Source organism: Ischnura elegans (assembly GCF_921293095.1).
Source record: "Ischnura elegans chromosome 13 unlocalized genomic scaffold, ioIscEleg1.1 SUPER_13_unloc_4, whole genome shotgun sequence".
Classification (NCBI taxonomy): Eukaryota; Metazoa; Arthropoda; class Insecta; order Odonata; family Coenagrionidae; genus Ischnura; species Ischnura elegans.
Genome location: NW_025791660.1, coordinates 7,425,901 through 7,443,568, shown reverse-complemented (window position 1 = coordinate 7,443,568; position 17,668 = coordinate 7,425,901).

Sequence of the window (17,668 nt, the reverse complement as noted above, 5' to 3'; positions counted from 1 at the left end):
TAAAAATGTATTTTCTTCTCAAAACTATTTTTTGAGTGATATTTCTTGAAAACTGTTACCTCAATCAATAAACTTTTCAATATTCAGTTCAATTCTAACCACTGAATAATGGTTTTTTGTAAATTTCATGGGGGGTTAAACAGTGGGGGTTCATCCAGTGAAAACCAGTGGACCTGTGATGCCTCGATAAGTTTTCTAGGCATTAATCAGTTCTTGGTGGACGTGTCTTGGTCCCCAAGTTCAAGCAATTTTTGTGGTCATTTTCCCACAGAGGATGTGGCATTTTTTAGTGTCCCCCCCCCAAATTTCTGGTAACCCCCCCAGAAATTCCTCGAACTTCCTCGAACTTCCTCCGAACTTATCCGCAGAACTTTTCCCACTAAGGATTTTTCGCGCTAAGGTTTTTCGCGCAAAGGATTTTCGCGCAAAATCCTGTCTCGCAAAATCCTGTCTCTGGAAAATCCTGTCTCTGAAAACCCTGCCTCTGGAAACTCAGCCTCTGGAAACAGCCTCTGAAACAGCCTCCGAAGCAGCCCCGAACCAGCCTACCTGCAATGCAAGACTTATATAGGACTACTGCGGAGAAATACTTCTCCTTGGCAAGCAAGGGGAAATCGGTGCTAAGGCCTTAGTATTGCACTTGGAGTGAGAAGTTTTACCATTGTCCTATCACAACTCTCTCTCCCTCCAGCACCTCACCCCAGTATCTCCTTCCCCTCCATGTGTTCCAATGAACTATCCCTCTGATTCCTCTGATGTCTCCAACCCAGAAGTTGAGGGGAAAATTCTGGGTGCTGGCTGTTGTCTCAAAACCAGGGAAGGTTGATTTTGTGGAGGGGCCGTTCTATGCAGAGTGGCGCCGTAGTTGAATTCGCCTGCCTACCCCTCCACTCCCTGGAAGAATGCCTCCCCTCAAAATCCTGGGTTGTACTGAATAGGGGAGCCTCTTTTTCTGATCGTGGCCTGCTGGGAGTCACATGTCTTGTGAGACATGGCAAATTTTAGAGCAATTTTCTGCTGGTATTTAGCTGGTAATGTTTCCTTTGGGATCATGAATTACTATCATTGTTTTCTGTAATACTTGTGATTTTGAATACTCTACTTTTGAATAGATATAGAACGAAAATACTCGTAAATTATTCTTGGCAATTTTTTTCTTGTGAGCTGATGTTCTTGTTTGTGGAGTCTTTCCCTGATCCAGCATGTGACCGACGGTTGGAGTATTTCCCTTGTCTGGGCCTACGTTGAAAAATCAACTAGATTTACGACGTAACGCCACAGTATTTCTTTTAATATTCCTATCGTCAAATACATGCAATGTTTAATTAATGAGTACTTATTCAATGCAGATTTACGAGTGCATGGAAAGCTTGTATGAAGTTCAATTACGAACTAATAGGAAAGAAAATATTTCAATTTTTATTTCGTTTGTACCCTATTGTTCGCATTATTCTGATAAGTTTCGTTAATTAATGTACGCTGACATTAGAAGTATGAATCCTATGTGTTTCTGTGTATATCAAGAATTTTGGGATCAAATTAAATCTGTGTCAAACAAAAATCTCATCTCGGAAGTTCTCTTTCTTTCAAACGCACGAGTCATGGAAGGATCTCAAAATTCCTTGACCCATTTTCCCACTGCTTCCCCTCCCTACATACCATCCAGGTGCTGCGGCATCACCCGTCCGCCGCCACGCCTTCTCTGAACTGCCCACGCACCTCATACACTACCACCTAATATTTTTCCTTTTGTGAAGGAGAGTAATTATGTTCTCATATTTAGGGGGGTTCCGGACCCTCCCTCGACCTTCTACCGTCGCTTCACCACTCCCTTGGTGTGTTGGAGACCCCCTTTCACAAGAATCAATCTTTCAAGAATGCGCCGTCGCTCTGCTTATCTCCATCGTGTTTATCTCTTATCTTATTTGTATTCTCCTGCTGTCCACCTCTTATCTCCCACTCAAACAGCTTTTGATCTTTCTCGGAAATTCGCGATCGTCTTCTCTCGATGGAATTCTGGGTACGTGACAACTTACCTCTGTAACCCACCAAACGTGCAAAGAAATTGAAATGGATCACAGAGATAACATTGATGGCAAATTGAGCCATCTGATGATAACGGAAAAAACTGTTTTATTTCTTTACGATCCTGTCTTCATTCACGTACACATTCATGAAATATTAAGCTTTGAATCATTTATAGAAAGTAGTTCTAATGGGTAAAAGAGTAGGCTTTCCTTTTTTATCAATTTCAGCTAACAGAGATTGCATGGAAAAGCTATTTGATACACTATTACTTATTACTCTTCAGTATATCTCATTACATAGTTACAATTTGATGTCTTGCTGTAAATGACGAGTCCAGCCACGGCCAAAGCATGACTTTATTTCCAACTTTAGTTATCAGGTAATAACGGATTAAACCGTGGTTTAATTTCCTCATATCCGTGGACTAAATCACGCGCCCATCCACTTAAGATCATTTATAAAGACCTTTTATAAAATATATAGTATGCAGACAGATGTGTGTCTTACCTTTAATTAATGTTAACACTAATAAGGCTATTTTTTCATGTACAGATTTTTCTGCGACAATGCATCGAGCTAGCAATATGACGTCATCAATTTTCAAAGACGGATTCTGATTGGCTCGCGAGCCGTGGCGTCGACGCAACGCCGAACTGAGAAGCCTCCTTGATCCTATAGGTGATAGATTCGTTTCGTGGAGGTCTCCTTTTGCCTACCATTGCATTTCTTACGCCACGACTTCCCTGACATTATTGGGAGGCAGAGACAGCCCTTGCGTAGTCAGATGAAAATCTATTATCTTTATCATCATTTCGTGATCCCATATCCCCATGAACCGGTTTAGGATAGCAAATAAACCCAAGTTAAAACCGTAAGTAGTTATATTCTTCCTTGTTATCCATTATACTCAGTTGAGAGAATCGCAATTAGTTTTTCCCTAGCGATGGCAGGCATTATCGTAAATTGTGGATCTCTAAACCCCCTTTTTATGGCAAAAAAGATAAGGTAAGCCCGTAAGCTCTGTGGGTATAAAGGCCCCTTCCTAAGCCGGAGGACGAGCAGCTTCAGTGTGAATTACATCTGACGGATTCGCCATTTTTTTCTTCATCTTATGTTATCTGAGAAGTATTTTCCATTATATTGGATAGAGATTTCAGTTAGAGCGAGGTTTGCTTTATAATAGAACAATACTTTTCTCATGTCAGCAACCGAAGTAATTTATACTACGTTTTAGTGTTGCCTTTTCTCTATTGGGAATAGGAAAGGCAAAGGAGGATATAATATATATTACAAGTAGACTGCTTTACTTCCTAGGTAAGTACCTACTTGTGAATGCATTTAATATACGCTTTAGCTTGATTGTTCCATTATTGCGTGACTGCCTTGCTTTAAATCAAGGCAAGATTTAATATAATACAATTGATCAACAGAGTTTGAACGTAATATATGCTAAGAATGGCTGGAAAATATTTCTTGTTTTATATCTTTAAAATATTTTTTTGCCACAGTATACCTCATGCTGATTCCAAAGTGTACAGACCTAGACATTTCTTCCGAAACTGTCTTTCAGAGTCATGATTTTTCTATTCATCGAGAAATAATCATATTGCAGCCTTAATGTGCGCAAAATACCTTGCGAGCACTCTTGGCTATCTCAATCGGAGGCCAACATCAGTCAGTTTTTATGAGCCGAATATTTTTTATTTTGATTCACAGAGTTTTAACCCATGGGCGGAGGCTGGCGGTCAGATAGACCGCTGTTTTTTTTCAATGTGAATACTTTTAAAATTGCTATTTTAAATTTTAATAAATTTCCTCATCCCTATATTTTTGTATGCTACGGATAGAACATTATTTATTACTGTACATATCCGACAGAATTCGATTAGTAATCTGAGAGACCTCACGCCACTGCTGTATAATGCATCAAGGAAAGAGAAAAACATAATAAGTTTAGTTTTTCCTATTAATTAGCCGTTCTCATTTTATATAAAGGAATCCCGCCTTACCTTGGCTCCCGCCGAACTCTGCACCACATGCGTCCGTCGACGACTTGTTCCTCGTTCGAGATTTGGCGAGACAACGATGCCTTCCTCTTCGCCTTGACACAGGCGAAGAAATGCCCTGGTGCCAGGCATGCACGAAATTCTTCGTGGGCTTCTAGAGTCCTCTGTAGGCGAAGAGGAACAAAAGAAACAAAAACCAAGGCAGGTGGGAAGAAAGAGGAAAGGAGGGAAATTCAACTTAAAAGAAAAGAAAAACATAAGGCTGTTTCGGCCCGAACAAATAATACACTTATCCTCGAAGGATCCTCTTTCTGGCTAAAGGAAAGTAGATTTTACAGATGTGAGAGTGGTTTTCTTCATTTATTACAACTAAAGCAGAAAATGCTAATTTAATATTTTTCAGACGAGACCTTGCGTTGCTAGGTCCACTGAGCTGCTTCTGTCTAATATTGCTAAAAAAATTAACTGTTATACAGCTACAATGTAATGTTTTCTTGTCAATGGTATGTTAGCCACTGTATGTTTCACTGCAAGTTTTTTTTGCAAATTTCAAGGAAATAAATAGATGAAAAGAGAGTAAGAAAATTTTCAAAAAGGCAGAAAAAGAAGAAAATACACAGAAAAATGAAAAATATTGCCCCAATTTACGAGCTCGCCAGGTCGCAATTATTTACTTCATCCGCTATTCACCATCATTCACGATAATACACAATCGAAGTAAAAGAGCTCCGTGCACTTCAGACTCCTTACTTTTCGCAATTGAAATCTATCGCGCTTCCATCCTGCCAATTCCATCCAAACAAAAACCCTCATCCCTGGAACCTCTCTGCTATATTTAGGCAGTAATAATTAAAAAATACATTGCCTAACGTTCACAACGTGTCAACAAATACCATTCTCTCCTCCCTCTCAATACCTAATCTACATTTACATACTACCCCGCAAGCCGCCTAAAAAGGCGCGTGGCAGGGGATGTTAGGACATCAGCCGTCTACCCATAAAAAGCGAATGTTAAAACAAGATTACGACTAGCATTCATTACAATCATTTATGGTTCAGAAGAAAAACGGTTTCCTGTATCTATCTCTCCGTTAGGCAAAGTATCTCTCTTAATTTACCGTTTCTGTCTGATCTGGTAATATTCTGGGGCTGATAAATGATGTTCTCCTTGTCACTCTTAGAGATATCTATATACAATTACTCAAGCAAACTAAGTAAGCCTAGCTCGCAGACTCAGTCTCCAGTTGCTCCCAGCCTAATTCTCATAACATCTGGGTAACGCTGTCCGTACACGCGTAGAAATTTTTGACGATTCGCACAGATTTTGTACGTATTTTATTTCATTCACGGATTCAGTTCTCGGAATTTTTCGTCTGTATTTTATTTAGTTCGCACATTAAGTCTTCCTGAACCGAATCCAATATGCTTCCGTTGAATATTCACGGTAGTGTCGGAAGAGGGCGAAATAGCTTCGAGATTTTGATTTCTCATCTGAAAATGTTCTCATAATACGGTTGAATAACTTCTTCAGGGCTATGCCACAAATATTCCATATTTACGTTCCCCACGATAGATTCGTAGTTATCAATATTCCCAGGTACCTACTTCCCGTTGTCTGTTGACTTTATGCGTATAGTATCCACAGCATAAACATAGATTTGGACGATTTCCGCAAGAAATGTACCGTCGTGTATTCACTCCGATTAAGTTAGAGTCCCGAGTCTTGGCTGCACACATGACCGTTGTTTAAATCCGATGATAGGTTGTCAAAACGATCATTTATTTCGCAATGCATGACAGCGTCAGCTTAAAACAAGAGTATTTTAATGCTAAATACGGACCAGAGACATGTGCAATCAATTTGACATCAATTTGAGTTCAAAACTGTAAATATTCTTCGTTGACATTCGAAAAACTTGTTCCAGTAAACAGATTTACCGCACGTTTTAGTATGTTGGCAAATTGCAAATTTTCGCAAATATTCATTCCAAATTTTCAGACGCGACTTGGCAATATTATGTGATTACGCTGAAGCTTATGATTGTATATAATTCTTGAATTTAACTAAATCAAACCACAAATTTTCATTTACAACTAACTTAAATAATTTTTTTAGGATTGCACTTCCTGTGTACTTTCATTCTTATCACACTGCTATAGAGTATGGGGAAATTGATGAAATAACTATTAAACATTAATACTGCTGTGTCAAGATCATAGCAAGTTTTTATCGCCCCATAAAATGATATTTTTCGGTGTACAATAAAGTCGACGGAGTCGTATTATAACTTTTTCGTTTCTTGAACCAGCTGTCATGCTAATTTTTCGCATACTGAAACAAGCTGCTGTAATACAATTTTCTGTGAAAGTTTTCTTGATATTTGATTGATCCCGCGATAACTTTTCTTTACGAATAAATAATGGCACTTTTATGCTCACACCTCAAGGACTCAGAACTCAGACTCAAACGCAGTTGGTATGTGTTTCAGTTCAAAACTATAAGTATTCTTTGTTTATATACGAACTATTTGTTCCTCTACATTCGACATATTTACCGAACAATTTTAGTATATTAGTAGAACGTAATGTTTGGAAAATATCCCAAATACGTGGCTAGTTGGGGTCAAACAGAATGTCATCAAAAAGCAGTTAATTGAGTTTGTAATGTTTTGAAGTAACTAAATGAGTTACAAATGCCTAAAATAATAATTTTGTGGACAACACTTCCCGTTGATTTTAGTTCTAGTTTGGTTTAGTTCAAGACTGTAAAATATGAGTAGACTGATCACATAATTAGTAAACAATTGCGTAGTTGGAGACAGCTTCTATAAATCACAGATCGTTACATCCAAATATATGCTGAACGGCAAATGTGTTTGAAATTTATGGTTTGTAAATGCTAAAATATGCCGTCTTCAAAAAATGTCAAGGTGAGCTATAAATGCATACGGCTCGCGTAATTAAATCATAAATTAGCTAAAATATGTGCTAAGTCATGGTGTGATGAGAAAAAAAGGCATTCAAAATACGATAATACAATACGACTAAGAAGGAGAATAAAAAATGTGTACTATGAGTCGGGATAGTTAATTAGTATGGGGTTGATTTCTTAAGTTCCCAGTTCCAGAAATTTTTGAAATGATGTAGAAAAAATGTGGAGGAAATTATGTCATCTCAAATACGTGCGGCGTGTAAATCTATTTCCCGTTTGTCTTTGAGTTAGCCCATCTACTTTAATACATCCGCTTGCAAAGGATAATTGTCCATCATTTCCATAAAGCGGCTCCTGCACCATGTGTGTGCTTGGAGGCTTTTCCTCGTTGGTTGCAGAAGATAGATGAAGGCAGAGTCTATGAGGTGGGGAGGTAAGGTATCGCAAACGGAGATATATCCGAATTCACGACCTCAATGCCTCTCCATTTATCTTTGAACGCTGAAAATGAGTTTTGCCACGAGAGTTGGAGTACTTGCACAGCGATGAGAATTTGGAAGATTGGCTTGAATAACATACTCAATGACTTCATACCAAACAATAACTAAATCGAAACTTCGACTGATTGCTTAAGGGATACGTCATATCAGCGTCTCATATGTAATCAACATCTGCTTGCGGATAAGTCTCTATTTCATACTCTTTTAATTACGTCTCAGTTCAAGAATTCTTCCATCATTCTCGGCTTGAAAAAAAAATCGGATGATCATCTCAAGGAGTGAATAATTGCGACTCTATATGCTCGATATTTTTCGGTGTATTCCTAAAAATTGACCAAATTATATGGTAATGTTTCCTTTACTAAAACCAGATTCCATGCCAATATTCCCTATGAACGTTGGTCTACGGTTAATCCCGCGCTATTTCTTTCCGACTAGTTAATGCTTTTTATTTACGCCTATACCTCAAGGATTCAGAAAGATACCGCTGGATATTGAGCTGGTAGTGACTATTGTCACTCCCAGACTATTAACCCTTAGGTGCACGCTAAGCGGGGATTTTGCAGCATTTTTCAAAAATTCGAAATGGCGCGTTTATTGTGAATGGATCACTTGTTGCACACTTTGGTATTCTATTTCTGTACTTTCCCCTCCACGATGAACATATGTTTGCGTCAATGTGACGACCAACTATTGCGTTAGAATCTTACAAAGTGAGAACGACGACAACTTCGTGTGATTTGCCGCTAGATGGCGTTCACACAATACTAAGGAACTTCTGATAATCTGTCGCTACCGAGGACACTTTGAAGCATAATTATTTTTTCAACAATATGCTAATATGTTGTTTCGTATTTAATATATTTTTTGTATGCAATGGCACTATTATTTTGTTATTATTATTATTTATATAATTTATTTCAACCTCAAACCTGACGTAATTCAAAAATTTAATCTTCATGCTCAAATATGAATTACATTGGTGTAAAACTCCGTTATTTACACTTTACTAGTGACCGAAAACTAAGTGATGCACGTTTATTATAATGTATCATGCATTGGAGTTTGAAGGCCAAGAGTCGGCACTTTTTGTATCTACCTACGGGAAAAGAACATAATGCTTCAAAGGCATTATATCAAGATTCAGGCATCGTAACCTCCTTATGGACGTAAATTGTATTATATTATCGAATTGTGAACAAATTTAGCCAGTGATGACTAACGTAGAGTATATGATATTCCAAGGCCAGTACGTACTTATCACCCTCATGAGTTCTAACGAGTGCTTCAAAAGCTTGATAATGAAGATGGGAGGGAAGGGCAGGTAAACCACGATATGGAAAATATTTTTTTGATTTCTCACATGAAAGTGAAGGGGAGGAAGAATTTTTTTAAGACGCATTACATTTCAGCGAGAGTTAGCAGTCTGATGATAATAATATTGTTAGCCGCCCACATAATTTCAACGTTTGTCTAGATCAACGAAAAACGGTGAAACTTTTTGGCTGAACTCTTAGATACAATTTGCAAACACCCAAACAAAAGCTAAGTACATTGTTCGTATTTCACCAGGGCCAACATCATTTCCTAAGAATGCCGCCACTGAACTCGAATTGTTGCCGAAAACGATTTTACTGAACGCGATTGAAAAAATTGTCGAGAATACCAACATGTATATTGAAGGAAAACTGTTATTACATGTGTACTCGAGAATCAGAGATTGCATCATTACTTCTCGTATAAAAAATAATATCTTTATTTCGAATTAAATACACTCTCTCTGTAAATAATAGTTGAAAGGGAGATGCTGGAAGAACTTTTAAAACAGATGGAACAGTCTGAAAAGGTATTGAAATTTGAAAGTAGACTGGACGTTTCTTTATTTTCCTGAGATAAATTGTTTAACCACATTTGTGTACAAAGTAGCAAAAATTCTAATTATAATAATGTGGACCTAGCTTCTGAGAAGGAGGAACGTGTGGCATTCCTCGGCGATGTGATAATGCCAGGATGCTCTTCATCTTTTTTGCACGTAAAAGAGGATGTCTGTTTGCTACCTGCTATGCGTTTCCATACGGCTGAACGGATTGCGGCCAAAGTTTGTACATTGGTGAATCCCTTGCTCGCTCACTCCGTAGTGCTACTTTTGGCTGCGTCCGACGTGTCATCTGAATCATTTTCTCACTACCAAACCCTGCAAGTGCGCTCAGCGCCACCTAGCATCCACCTTCTGTCCTCTGCTTACTCTCCCACCCTCCGATAACATCCCCATTTACTCTGCCAATGTTTGTACATCTTCCACCTCCATTGCTGGCTTTTCTCGCAACTTCACCGTTCTAAGGTTAATGGCCCACGATTATCCTTGCTGTCCTATTGACGGTGCATTCCGACAAATCGTGACGAATCGCTCAGCCGCGAGTGAAAACAGAGAAATAGGAATAAAATTGCATATCTTTTAACAATGAAAATAAATGACATGCTGAATTCATTAAATTAACAAACTCGGCCATAGGCCTTTTATTGTGCACTGATATCACATTATTTACAAAATGTGGACAAGAATAATTATTTATACAAAGAATATTCAAAGAAAACATGATTAATTCTAAGAAAATTCGGAACCAATTAGAAGATGCCAATTAAGACTGGACTTAAGGCCAGAAACATTGGAGTGAATACTGTGGACGTGTTAAAACAAAAATGTGTAGTCTAGGCTGCTTCATCCTAATCTGATAGCCTGGGTGTGCCCTTTTCTGCAACTACTCTCTTTCAATATCCATTATGAAAATCCAGAAACACATTACTGGGCACGCATTTCATAGAAACATGTAGATGGCCCATCGACACAATATCATCATTCATTTCTCGTTGTGTAGGCGAAAATTAACCATTACACACCTCCGTGTAGCTTTGCATGAGGTTTAATTGGAACATTTGTTACATTTCTTTAAATTATCCTGTCCGCAAGAAAATGTTGCATGCGTAAACGTGACTTATCAGAGTGAAACCACGCAACATACACAACATGAATAGTCTCTCAATTTAGAGCGCGTGTGGAGGTTGGGATTAGAAATAACAGTGAGAGACTTGGTGCAAAATACGCAATAATAATAATACATCACAATTTTATGTTTACACATGTGGTGGTCAGGGCCACTGTTTGCAGTGATGGACGTGATGCGGACTATGAATAAACAAGGCTGCGCTCACACGTGTGAGCATGTATGTATATCTGTCAAGGTAACCACTCACTGCAAAACACTTACAACAAATGTTACATTGACAAGGTTTATCTACTGTGTGTATACTAATGGGTTATTAGGTTGCATCATGGAGTGACAGACTTGCTGCGGATGTTGCAGAAATAAAGCAACTCTCGCTTTATTGGTACAAATGTCTATATCAAAGAGGCTATTTGTCGAGAGGCACACTCTAATTCGCCGCACGAGTAGGGTTTCTCCTACGTGTTGTTTTGCATGTGACTCTTAAGTGAACGACTCTGAGTAAAAGATTATTTTTGTGGATTCTGCGTGAAAAAGGTCCATCTTCTGCGTGCGTTTGCATGTGTCCCACCAGATACCTTCTACAAAAAGAATTTTCGCACATTTTGCACGATTAAGGCTTCTCTCTCGAGTGTATACGAAAATGTATCACTAAGTGGTTCTTTTTCGAGAGAGACTTTTCACACTCGTGTCATGATTTAAGGCCCCTCTCCCCCTATATGCAAACGCATGTGACTCTTGAGATGACCTCTCCTAGTGAAACACTTGCCGCAAATGCTACAAGAATACGGTTTATCCCCCGTATGCGTACGAACATGTCTATCTAAGGTACCCTTATCCGAGAAAGACATTTCACACACGTTGCATGAATAAGGCCTTACTCCTGTGTGTGTTCGAATGTGTAAGGTGAGATTACTTTTCCTAGCGAAAGACTTTTCACACACATTGCATATAAAAGGCTTCTCTCCCGTGTGTGTTCGCCAGTGACTGTCGAGAATACTCCTCTGAGTGAAACACTTGCGGCAAATGCTACAAGAATACGGTTTATCCCCCGTATGCGTACGAACATGTCTAACTAAGTTGCTCTTATTCCAGAAAGACTTTTCACAATCGTTGCAAGAAAACATTTTCTCTCCCGTGTGCGCGCGTACATGTCTAACTAAGAGGCTCTTAATCGAGAAAGACCTTTCACACACGTTGCATGAAAATGGACCCACGTGATTGCGTACATTTCTAATGCTAGATGAATTTGAAGATAAAATTTGTGTAGTTGATTTCTCTCCTACTGCGAAACTTCTCGTCAATCGTCTTATATTTGTCTCGTCCCCTTTTCCTCCACTGGTTTCCTTGTTGAGCACATTTTCTTTTTGCATGGGCTCTAGCATTTTCCTATCCAGCTCTTCTAAACCCTTTGAGGTGGTAGGCTCGCAAGAACTGCTGTGTCCGCTTGATGGAAGTGCTTCCAGAGACACACCTACGATTGATGATTCTGCTGCAGCATCAAAATTACGAGCAACACAATGAATTTTAATGTGTTTGATAAGCTCCTTTTTGTTGCTGAACACATCTCTGCAGTTAAAACAATTATATGAATCTTCGTTTGAACTGTAACTGTTCCCTGGATTTTCGATCAAGCAATTAAGTACCTCGTTGTTGCCTCCCATGATGGTCTCACAGCCACCTCTGTCATTTCTACTTATTCTGATAAACCTAAGGCTATGCAAGGTATTTGGTGCATCACAACCACTTTTCTCCCCAACAACAGCCATTGCGGCTCCATCTCTGCTGCTTTTAAGTGATTCAATGTCTTTGGTATTACATTGTCTGTCATCAGGAATTGAGCAACTTGATATCTTATCAGAGTCAGAAGCACCACATTTCCCCAAGTCTTCATCTATCAGATTTTTCTCTATCTCTTCATGGGATGATCCAGCCTTGGAAATAACTTGTGTCGCCAAAGGTGTGGTACTAATACATTCATCAATTGAATGAGTCCTAAGATTTCCTTCTGCAAGCAGATATGAAGTTGATGTTGTTTGCTCGGGCATTTCTTCGGCAGCCGGGACCCCTAGAAGAAAATTTCAAATAGCAACTAACACAGTCAAACATAAAATTTAAGACTACAACATCTTCTACTTAAAATCCATTTAATGGATGGAAAAATGCACAAGTCAGGTTGAACAATAGCTGCCCAACTTGGACTTGAACCTAGAGACTCGATATGAATGAATGGAGGGGAAAAGAGCACAGCATAAAAATGACGAGGGCAACAGGGGTGTAGTAGAACAAAAAAGACGAAATCATGGGTTAAAATGCTACGTATACAAATAATCAAGCACACACATACGCATCACACATATGACTTCCAATTGCAGGAAAATAATAAAATTATACCCCTTTTAGAATTGGTCCTTTAAAAAGGAAAAATATTTTCTTTTCAATCGAATATTTAATGATTGGTGAGTATTTTCTAAATTGAAAAGGTTCCTAACAATGGCAATCACAATAAATTTTGTGGTACTGCAGATGAGTATCTAGAAAAATTATTTTGTCTTTTTCCTGGATTAGTTTACATAGAGGTAATTAAAAATTTAAAGATAGAAGCAATGAACCAACAGCCAAAAGAAACTCCCTTGAGTGAAATATACCCCACTGTCATGAGATAAGCAATGGTTTGGAGGGGCGACGGGGGCAGATATTCCAAGTATGGCACGCAAGCCTGAGCTCTTATATGTGTTGGGATAGTAGCATTTCCACTCTTTTTCATTATATGCAGTTTAATCATTTCCCAAGCTATCTTCTGCAGAAAACCACTCCTAATAACTTGAGAAGATATTTAATGAACCTTAAAAATGCCAAGGACAATGGAAACAGAAATTTTCAATAATTAGTAAAAAATGACCGAGGGCTGCCATCTTGTATTACGTCCTGCAGTGTAGTTTTTGCACAGAATGGGTCCACTAGATCGACGTCAATTTTCGTTGTTGTAGGATGTAACCATATCAGATTTATTTTGGCTATCCCTTTCAGCATCAATGGCATAATCATGATGCATTTTAGAAAGAATAAGGACTAATTTATTATTTTGGGTCAGTATGACATTATCGTACAATTCTTCTGTGAACTTAAGAGAGATAAATCCCCTGCTTTGCTTTTGCAAGGGAAAATTTCTCTCTAAATTCACCACTTATTTCTTTTTTTGCACTAACGCAGGCCTTTTTCTTTCAGCAATTATTTTGGCTAAGGGAACAATAGATTTTTCTTCCCTGCTGTTCATTATATACATTGATGAACTATGCTCCCACATTAGCAATAAAATACGTTTATTTGCTGACGACCCTGTCATCTATCGGGAAATTAGAGATCACTCAGACTATGAAATTCTATCATTGGACTGAAACAACGTTCATTTCTGGAGCCAAGAGAGGGGACTCGAACTTAATCTGAAAAAATGCATGACGGTACATTTATTGCTGAATTCGTACAACTATAACCATGTTCATGCAGTGGATGGTGTTAACATAGTGGCAACATACGAAGTGAAGTACCTGGGAGTTATGATAACCGTGACCCTATTGTGGGGAACACACATAAAAAATACTTGCGGCATAGCCCTGAAGAAATGAGGATTTGTCAAGCGTATTAAAGGAAGGTTTTCCGATGAGAAAGTAAAAGATAGGTGCTATTTTGCACTCGTCCGACCGCACCTCGATAATGCAACGAGCGTATAGGATCCGGCGAAGAAAGACTTAATCGGCGAACTGAAAACAATCCCAAGGAAGGCTTTGTGGTTCGTCAAAAACAGCTACCTTTGTACAGAAAGCATTACCCAGATGTTATGTGAATTGGACTGGGATCCACTGGAGATTCGAATGCTGCACGCTAGGCTAAGATTTCTTGAACAGTTGAGATTGGATTTCTTTAAAAGCGACACGGAGGACAAAATACTAGAGCCCCACTATATTTCCAGGTCCGATAGAAGCGATAAATTAAGAGTTGTTTTGCGGAATGGGTAGATACGGGAATTCGTTTTTCCCCGAGCCGTAAAGAATTTTAATAAACGCTAGTCCTAATTCTTATAGAGCATATCCTTTTTATGTAAGAACAGCGGAAGTCCTAACACCCTACCGCACGCCTTTCAGGTTATTATGCAGATTGAACGTAGAATTATTTGATTGATTTTAAGAATTAGGCTGTTTCTTAGCCATACTGATTTCATTTCTGGAGCATACCTATAAATTTAATATTATGTCAACCATATTTTCTCCTCCAAGGAAGCTTCATGCCTAGTTGTCACTAAAACCTAACAAAGCACCATTGCTAATCCCAAGGACAAAAGGGTGAACAGGAATGCACTCATTTAAAAGATTTTTGCTAATTTTCCCACGAATTCAAAATGGTCCAAAAGCAAAGCCAATTTTTGCCCTCATTTGACCAAGTTCCATGTTTGAATGAACCCTGAAATTTACTTCTCATACTCAATTCTCAAACAAAATGCTCCATTCTGGCTTTTTGGGTTTATAATTCTGAGGATTTGCACATCCCCCTTTTTCACCGGCATTTCTGGAAAAAAGGTGCGTGGCTACTACGAGTAAATTTTTTTCTTTCAATAAACTAGTCTCAAAGCTTGGTTGAAGCAAGGCAGCATTATTTTTATTCATTTAATATGACTCTTTAACTGTCAAAAATGCCAAATAGAGAAAATTAAGATAAAATTCTTAGCCATAAATAAAAATTCTTAAAATTAAAAAACTCTAAATGTCAGTTACATACCCAACAGTTTCAGTGAAACAAAAATATTTTGTTAGGGAAGACCATTAAAAACGATACAGATGATTACAAAAAAAGTAAGTAAATATAACACTTCTCCCCTCTTCCATTATCTTTTAAAATAAAGATATCAGAAATAATGTATGGATGACTAATTCAGGCTCTTCATCTTTCTGAATCAGTCACAATAAGGCCGATTTCAGAAGAGCCCACTTTCCACATTCCTACATTCTCCGCATGGCACAAGGAATTCCAGAGTTTTCTCATCTGAAAGCGGTCTGAATTTCACGACCAGCTGATGCTGTTGATGGTGCAGTGCCTGGCCGGATAGTAATGGGCGCAGCGGAGAAAACGGTGTCATTTGACTCGTTTGAAGGCATCCGTACATACATTAGGTTATACGAAAGCACGGCGCCTTGCCACCTGAAAGTCGCCTAAGCCTTATCTGTATACATCTATTTTTAGCCCTTGAAAGCACTCACCCACTGCTTCCATTGCAGACTCATGGGCTACTGTCAAATTCTCAATAATTGCTCAAGTCACAGTAAAAGTTGGCTAAATAAAAGCATTTACATGTACATCTTCCACATTAACACTAGGAATACCGGACTTGACACCCCTCCTAGAACTACCAAATGGAGTCATTTTGACTCCTTCCTAATAATTGTTTATTTTTCAAGTTTATCTGTGTTTTTATTTATACAGTGCTTTGGTTTATCAATATTGTTTATTATTGCATTTTTTCAGACGTTATTTAAACAAAAAAATCATATTTTTTTAAATGCGAGTTTCGACGGTATTGCTTTGAAATTCTTTTTTCCTACATGTTATGTTGTTTTAATAGGATTTTCACAGAGTAATTGGATAAAACAGCAAACATAGACATTTTAACACATTTTATCATCATGTTTGAATGATCAAAAATATTACCTTGGCTACATGGAAGTTGGGAAGATAATTAAATACAGCAAAAAAACTGCATTTGATAAGCCACGCATTTGGCTAAGGTGCTTTACAGTTCAAGCATTGTCGTTCATTTAAGTTTCCCACACAAATACTTTTGGCAGGTCATACAATTCCAAACTGAGCGATTCTTTCTGCACTTTGGTATTGCCTGGAAATATTTTTTTGCAGAATCACTTCAGAAAAATATGCAGCATTGGACACGCCACGCTTATGTCGAGATCTAATATGAGTATCAGCCAACTCTGTATCGAGCTTTTTCAAAAGCGTCTTGCGCGAAATGTTTTAGGTAGTCTCCTTGAACACTATCCATGAATACCTGCTAAGTCGGAAGCATTTTCCAACGAGTGGATAGGCCATCACTGAGTATATGTTCATGTGGTAATAATGTGATTTCATTTCTTTTGGTACTTCTCTTCGAATTATTTACCTTTCCTATAATGCTAGTACCCTAGCTTTTTCGCTGTTCGGCGAGTTTGACTGAGGTAATGTAATTATCTACAGTAACATTTCACCCTTTTTCAGAAACGTTTGCATTATATTCAGTACTACTAAACGGCAATCTGCATGAAGTGAAAAATCTTTTACATCATTAGGGAAGGCATTTGCAAGATATTTGCTATCATTGTTAACAGCTAGCCAATATTCATGGCCGTATTTGTCCGGCTTGGATGGAATGTACTGAGTAAAATACATCTGATTTTACTGGGGAGAATTTGTTCAACAACCGTGATGTATTGACCAGGTTTGTAACAAGGAATTTAATTATCTGTGAATCTATCCTACACTATTGAAAAGATGGCATAATTGACAGTTTTGAGCCGCTGGATTCGATTAGATTTCTCATCAAATCTTAGATAATGCAAAATTTTTACAAACCGGTTCACGGTCGTTCATTTTAGATAATGGTATTCCCCATCGTTTGACCAAATACTTGAAATGGAGAGATCATTTATACCTGATATTCAACGGGCATAAAATATGGCTATACATGCATCTAGCTCCCCACCGAAAAGAGCAAAATCTTCATAATTTTGTTTGCGTGCTTCCACAATTTTACATCACTTTATGTGAGTCAGTGTACACGAATCGATAAATAATTGTAGATAATATCTTTGTTTTGTACCTCCTTATGAAAGGGAAAGTAAATGTAAATTACTGCATGTCTTTTGCACGTATTATGTCTGAATCTTCAGACTAGCTAGAAACGTTGTGAGGAATAAAATCTTTGACTTCGTCAGAGACGAAATGATGTTCCTTTTTGCATTCCGATTTACCTTCCGGTATAGAATGCAACATAGAAAGGACTTCACGCATTAGCCTACTTCTTCTGGTCATACTGCTAGTCAGGAAAAATGAAAGCCTTACTTCACTAGAGTTCTGCAGTCCATTCCAGAGTTCACTGGATTTACTAATGCGAAGGACAGCGCGTGATTTTCCTGTGCGGCGCGCGACAGCCAGCGCTGT